The sequence below is a fragment of the Cetorhinus maximus genome, chromosome 35 (assembly GCF_964194155.1).
Source record: "Cetorhinus maximus chromosome 35, sCetMax3.hap1.1, whole genome shotgun sequence".
NCBI lineage: Eukaryota > Metazoa > Chordata > Chondrichthyes > Lamniformes > Cetorhinidae > Cetorhinus > Cetorhinus maximus.
Window position 1 is genome coordinate 4,892,038 of NC_135913.1, and position 7,751 is coordinate 4,899,788.

Here is a 7,751-nt window from a genome sequence, read left to right on the forward strand (position 1 = left end):
GTCATAGCACTAAGTTTTACTAGTAATCTTTGCAAAAAAATAAACGCACTGTTTCTAAACTTCACCTGAATAGGAGACACATTTCATGTGCCCCATCACCGCCGCACCCCCACGCCATTTTGAAAACAAGCTAGTGTGGTTTATATCAAAATGCAAATGTCCTCTTGACCTCTATGTTTCTAAACTTCCCCATGATTATCTAATTAACATTTCAAACCTAACCTCTCTTCTTAGATCAAAGCACCCAGGCTAGCTGCCTCTAATTCAATTAAATCACATACACTCACATGCAGAGAAAAACATACAGGCATATCCCACTATTTCTCTATCTTACAATAAATTCCAGTAACATTGTGAATAATTATACGTTCTTGACATTGGCTGCAATACTACAGTTGAGATAAAAACTGTGTTTTACACAAGTTTATCATAGTTTACTTGCTTTTGTACTCTTTGTCCCTGGAATGTACGCCATGCGAAAAGGTGCCACACGATGGAACATGTGTTATTATTCAGTGAATGGAGAGGTCCATACTGAATGGCGTTCTTTTGCTCTGTAATATTTCTGTGATAAAAGTTATACAATGGGGCATGTGTTATTGATCAGGGAGTGGGGAAGTAAAAAATTTAGCTCTGAATCTTGTAAAGTACAATTTCGATTATGATTTAACTCTACTTAATGGCTGTTGTGTCCTTCAGGAAAGTCCATCTGAAGCTTATCAGATATTACGGTTATTAGTTATTTCTTATTGGGTGCTGTGCATTACGATTTTTTTTTGCCATTGGGAAGCGGTTCAGTACCAAAATGTAGAGAAATACTTCAAAGTGCAACCGCAGTCAGCGATGGTCGTGTAGTGGTGAACATGGCTGCTTACCAAGCAGTTGACCTGGGTTCGATTCCCGGCCATCGCAACCTTTCACCTCGAACGCAGTCAATCGGAAGCTCCAATTGTGGCAGGTACGGTGCATTTTAGATCAATGTGGCCCATCGTGTCCATGCCGGCCATAAAACGCCAATCTAATCTCACCCCATTTTCCAGCACTTCGCCGTAGCCCTGTATGCTATGGCGTTTCAAATGCTTGTCTACATACTTATTTACTTCCAAATGCCAGAATAGACCTGCTTTCGATTGAGTTCGGAAAGCTGTAAAGCGAACGTTACACCGCCTTGTTAAATATTTCTCGCGATGATCATGTTAAATACAGAAAATAAACTTGTTTTTGATTGAAACAGTTGATTCATGCAGTTTGGGAATTGTCGAATTAAGATCAGCCAATCGTGACCAATAGTTCCCATTGTTTAATTTCATGGTCAGAGTTTCGTATAAACCTGCCTGGTTCCAGCTTATTCCTGCTCGGGGTAGTCCCTGACAGAGTTTAAAAAAGCGGGCGTGCAGCAGACTCGGCAGTAGCTGTTCTTGTGTTACAAGTTGAGCTGACAACTCTTCAGAAAATGCCCAGGACCAAGCAGACAGCGCGCAAATCGGCCGGATGGAAATCCCCTTGCAAACAGCTGGCTCCCAAAGCGGCCAGGTCGGAGAAGCACTCCAGCCACAGGCCTAGTGAAGATGCCTCATCGCTACAGCCCCGGCACTGTGGCCCTGAGGAAGATCCGCCGCCACCAGAAATACACCAAGCTGCTCATCGATAAACTGACCTTTCAGCGCCGGGTGCGGGTGATCGCTCAGGATTTCGAGACAGACCTGCACTTCCAGAGCAGGGCCTTTATAGCCCTGCAGGAGGCCAGAGAGGCTGACCTGGTGGGGCACCAAACTCTGCCCCATCCACATCCAGCGACTCTCCATCTTGCCCAAAGACATCCAGATGGCCCGCCGCATCCGCGGGGAGCAAGGCTAAAACCCGGCATCAGCACCAAGTGTAACAGCGGCTCTTTTAAGAGCGACCAAATGAACTAAGAGAAGAGCTGTGATCTGTCACTGCTGAGACTAGCATTTCCCCAACCCCTAAATGGTCTTTACAAATGACTAATTTTAATATCGCCCAGTGCTTTGCTGGGCAATTTCAGGGGGACAGTTAATGGCCCTGTGTCTGGAGTCACATATTGACTCATGGTCAGGATGACAGATCTGTAACCAGTGATCTGTGTTTGATTCCGGTAATGAGGCAGATCTTCATTTAATGAGTTTGAGTCTGATATCTGACCTAGAATTCAGAAGCAGCATCTCCGGTAACTGCCAGACCCCAGATCACAGATTTTCTTAGATTAATGTGTAGTGCTGCTGATTAATAAGGAATTGTTGTTTTCAAACATTATTTTTGGAAGGAGATAGGTGTCAGCAGAAGGTGTTAGGAAACACAGGCGGGTAAATGGAATTAAGGGAGCGGGGTTTGGATCAGTTCACTTGGATGAATTGATATTCGCCCAGTCCATGAATGGATCTGAAACCTGCTTACTGGACAAAGAAACGCACAGATGAAGCCCAGCCCGCAGGATTTTCCAGCTTTCTGTCTTTAATACTGCTTAAACTGGCCGCTTTATTTCAATTACTCTGAATTATATAGAATGCTTCTGATCTCTTGGAGACCACACCGCGCCTTTTACTTACTGTATACATTTCAGGCCTTGGTGTCGCTTTAAATAATTTAACTAGACGGGATACAGAGCTAACAGCTGGAAGTCACACATGGAAACAGGTTAATTTCTCAGTTATAATGCGGAACCAGGGCAGTAAGGATTGTCAGTGAGTACTATAGATCTGGTCACCGTCTCAAATATCAGACTGTATTTCCACGTCCATTCCACTCCTCTCAGCACTGGCATCATGAAATGAATGAATCTTTTCAGACAGTAACCAGCCCTTTCACACAGACTGTGGCTGCCTCTGAAAAGAGCCTTTCGGTTTTATCAGGTGAAAGTTTGTCCACTTCACTTACTCTTGGAGCTCACAGTGATGTTTTTCCTGGGCAGCAGTCCGGCCTGGATATTAGGCAGCGCCACCTCCCTGAGCGATGGTGACACCTCCCAGCAGCTTGTTGAGTTCCTGGTGGTTGCGGATGGGGTGCTGCAGGTGTCTGGGGATGATGCGGCTCTTCCTGTTGTCCCAGGGCCGCGTTAACGGCCAAGCCGAGGTTTTCAGCGGTCAGATACTCGAGCACAGCAACCAGATATACCGGCGCTCCGGCCACCACTCGCTCAGCATAGTTCACCTTTCACAGGAGCCTGTGAAAAAGGCCCACACTGAAGTCCGTCCAGGGATGAGCGGGACGTGGACTTAGCACGAGCTTTTCCGCCGCTCTTTCCTCTTGCAGACATTTCCAGGGTCAGACTTTCTCAGAGATTAACCAAATTATTCAGCATTTACTGTTCTTTTAGACTGAGAACACCTCTGATTGGCCTCTCTTTAATCCACCTCATTTGCCTATATTTTTCCCCAATTTGATAACTGGGGGACAGAAGAGGCGGGATTTACCGGCCACAACGGTCAGGTTTGGGAATGTCTCCATTTCAAAAAGCCCGCCAATTTCGGTGTAGGAAAGGAGCAGATTAAAATACATGTCGCTATCAGTCAAATATTTTAAATCCGTACACTTCACCTGGGTTTATTCAGCTCTTTCCATCACCAATCGCAGGCGCTGTTTTAATATCCGGTATAAATTGGCGTTCAATCTCCTGTCGCTTTCAAACATTACCGGTGTGCCTGTATCACTATTCACAGGCAAACCGGCGGGTGTTCAAGCAGAGCTGAACCCTGGACCGAGCTGACAAACTGTCCCTATTCCGTTCTGTAATTAACCATTCCGGAACGGAACGCTGCCGGCAGTTGTTGATAATAAGAGGATTCGTTCGTGAATATTTCAGGTAGTAAATCCAGAGAGAGAGAGAGAGAGAGTGTGTGCGTGTGTGTGTGTGAGAGAGAGAGAGAGAGTGAGAGTGAGCGAGTGTGTGAGAGAGAGGGAGAGTGTGTGTGTGAGGGAGAGAAAGAGGTGGGTCCAAACTCTGACCTTCACCGCTGAAAGCAGACCTTTGGGTCATTCAGGGACAGAGAAACGCCAGAGCAATAACAGCTTTAAAAATAAAGTGCAGGAGGTTGTGAAGGTTAATTCTCGCCTTCTGGGAAAAAGAGGAAACAATCCTGAGGTAGACAGGGTCCTATTGCTAGACTGAATTTGTGTTGTGATAAAATGTGGCAAATGAAGCTCTTACAGAAAATATGTGGCGGCTTTTAAGGAGCCGTTGGTTTTAGATTTTGGTTTGCAGTAAATTGCGGAGCTTGACTTGGAGCTGGTGTACTTGGTCACCGCCATTGCCCCTTCTGACACGGCGTGTTGGGCCAGCTCCCCGGGCAGTAGCAGCCGCATGGATGTCTGGATCTCCCGGGAGCTGATGGTGCTGCGCTAGTTGGAACGGGCAAGGCCGGAAGCCTCACCCGCTATGCGCTCGAAAATATCGTTCCCAAATGTGGTGTTCATGGATTTGGAGGAGATGCCGGTGTCGGAGTGAATCTGCTTCATCACTTTGTAGATGTAGATGGAGTAAATGTCCTTGCTCGACCTTCTCTACTTCTTGCTGCCCTTCGCTGGCGCTTTTCTCAACGTTTTCTTGTTACCTTCTTGGGAGCTGCTTTCATCTTCTCAAGAATTTTAAATCTCAGTTTCAGGCACAGAAATAATTCGATCCGCCTCCGATCTGGGGCTAAATAGACCGCCCCACAGCCCTATGCTAATGAGGGATGGGTGAAGTGAATCACTGTGATTGCCGGGGTGGTGTACTTCTGGCTCGGGAATATTTTATCTCCATTACTTCCTTCTATTAATGGTTTGTCAATCAGACGCATTTTAACAGCTACCAGAGCCCGCACGGGGCCCCGGGCTTACAACAGTAAGAATCAGAAAGGCCCAGAGGTGGAAAACCGAATTGAACACGTTATTTTCCTGTTCACTATGTCACGCAGTTTTTTAGTGTTGTGGTTGACAGCTTCTGCCTGTTCTGCAACTAATATTTTACCTGTACATCCCAGACCGGATTATACATACCTGACACACACTGTCTCTCAAAATGGTTATATGTTGATCATCTCCAAACGTTACTCGACACGTTAACTCTGTTTCTCTCTCCACAAACGCTGGTAGACTTTGTTGAGTTATTCTAGCATTTTCTGTTCTTATTTCACATTTCCAACATCCGCAGTGTTTTACCTTTATATATGCGTTGATCAGTTTGAGTTCCTATACAAACGCGTGTGTTTTTGCGGCTACACAAACTAAATTCAGGGAAGAACTGAAGAAGGTGGTTAAATCTGTTTGGACGGTTATTCTGACATTGGTGAGAAAAGTGGAAAACCAAACCGAAGTTTCCTGTCATAACTAGAGTTCAATTAATGCCCCTGTTCTAAATTATATCCACTGACTTTCTACAACGGCGTAAATAAGTTCCTCTTGTGAGATTGAAAACGTTTTGTTCACTTCCGGCCGTGCGGTGTTTGCTGCTTTCCCGCGGTGAACATCGTAGTTCCCTGTTAAAACAAAACAATAACAAACAAGATTCATAGAAAACAGTCAGGATTCAGCTTCAGAAGTGGATCAGGACACGGGGGCAATGTGCGCTACCTACATTCTGATTCACGTGCTTGAATGTAACAACAAAATATGACATTTATTGAACAATTACTGTGGTGATTCTAGTACCGAATGGACGGGACATCTGATTTCGTTAATTATGCGATGTTATCAGAAGATGACAGATTTTAGTCCTGCTACGATCGGTTATGCAGATAAATCCGGTCCCACTGAATGAAACCGAAGCCTGTCAATCGTCATGAGCTGAATTCCCCGTTTGTCCTTCCAAATATTTCAGGTTCTTCATTAAAATACATTTCAACTCGTTTTCTGAGTTTGTTGTTTACCCGTTTTTGCGGTTTGTTCAGTTTCTATCAAATCAACATTACCTAACTGATCTTGATAAATTATTTCTGTTTCCAAGTTTTGCATCAATGGAATAAATTTAACATATTTTCAGGTCAGGGAACTGATGGAAGAAGATAATCATTTCAATCATGGAGGCTGCTCGCAGTTTTTGAACATTCACGCCGAACCCCATGTACAACACCCATATACAACACCTTAACCACTCAGTCACCACAGCTGAACAAATGCAGTCTTGGTAAATGCCTGCACAAAAATAGAAAATGCTGGCAAGACTCAGCACGTAATGCAGCATCCACGGGGAGTTAATGTTTCAGGTCAATGACCCAAAGCTGCTGCCTGATCTGCTGAGTGTTCCCAGTATTTCCTATTTTTGTACTGAGCAGATGTTAACATTCGAGCATGATCCTTAAATTCATTCCTGGGTTCAGAAGAGAGGTTGGGTAAAATGAATCGAACTCTCTGGAGCTTAGAATAATGAGTGACGAGGAGGCATTTCTTCATTCAGAGATTTGTGAATCTTTGAAATTCTGTACCTCGGAGGTTTGGGAGCGCTCAGTAAAGTTGAGATTCATAGATTATTGAATACTGAGGAGATCACGGAAAATGAAACAGTCCAAGGTTAATTCACCAGCCCGATTGGAACAATGCTTTATTATATAGAGAGATAAACGAGATGGAAAGAGGGAGACAAACAGACAGACATTCAAAAAGTGCCAGATAGAGAATGCAGGGCAGAGGTAAGCGTCAAAATTCTATCTCTTCATTAGCTAAAAGTGGGAAAGATAAAGACTTCCAGTGAAATAAAAATCCGCTCAGAAAGGGGTTCAAAAAGTAAGAGGCACTCATAATAAAAACACGTTAAAAATGTAGACGCATTTCAGTACGATGAAGTAAGAAGTGAAATTGTGAACCTTGGGAGGACGAGTATGGAAAGTAAGGACGCTGTAAATGCCAGAATTTTGTAAAGTGTGGATGGGCAGAGAGATTTGATCTCCATATACATAAAGTTCATAATGTAGTTCGAAAGTCACATTGGTTAGTTGTGTTTATAAATCACGAAAGAGAATATAAAAACACCAGGATCATGCTAGAACCTTAGCACTTGTAATTCGATCTTAAAAAGGAGCCTTGTGGTTCAGGGTGGTCACCACTCTTCAGCAAAGGCGTTAGGAAGGGAACAGAGGACGATTACTTGGAGGTTTTCAAGGGTGAATTAGTTCAGATATGAGGATTTGTTGGGGAAGTTCGGATTAATTTACTTTGAAAATGGAGAAAGAGAAAATGACCTAATAGCAGTTTTCCAGGTGATGCGAGGTTTGGAGAGAGTAAACAGGGAAAATAATCCCTCTGCGCGGATCAAAAACTATGGGTCGTGGATTTAAAGTCATTGACAAAAGATATAGAGAGTACGGGAGCAGAGACATCATTTTCACTCAGAGTTGGTGGGATCTGGAATGCTCTACCAGTAAAGGTAGTAGAAGGTGATGCCATGAACAATTTCAAAAGGGAATTGGAAAGGTATTTGAAGACGACCACCTTACAGGCAGATAATAAACAAAAACAATTAAGGAACAACAGACATAAACGACGCACAGAGGTACAAAGAAAAACTCACGCACAAATGCTCCCGCGCAAACACGCAGACACCTATATAATTAGACACAGAGTGACTAAGACAAAGGGAGAGAGGGCCAGAAAGAAGACAGGCACTAATTTGGTTCATTTTTGCTGTATTCATCGCCGAAACTTCGTGAATATACACAGGTGAACAAGAATGAGAAAAACGCTCCTATTGTTTGTCCCTGTGGGGTGTCAGTTCGCGTGGGGCATGATTCATCCCAAAGGAACTTGGTCAAATTTTGAAT

The 7,751-nt window shown here is 44.0% G+C and overlaps 1 non-coding gene across 1 annotated transcript; it reads left to right on the forward strand.

The window, feature by feature from the left end:
- The first annotated feature begins 840 nt into the window (after nucleotides 1-840).
- trnag-acc (transfer RNA glycine (anticodon ACC)) lies at nucleotides 841-912 on the forward strand. The gene has a single exon. It is a non-coding gene; the product is annotated as a tRNA-Gly (tRNA).
- The last annotated feature ends 6,839 nt before the right edge of the window (nucleotides 913-7,751 follow it).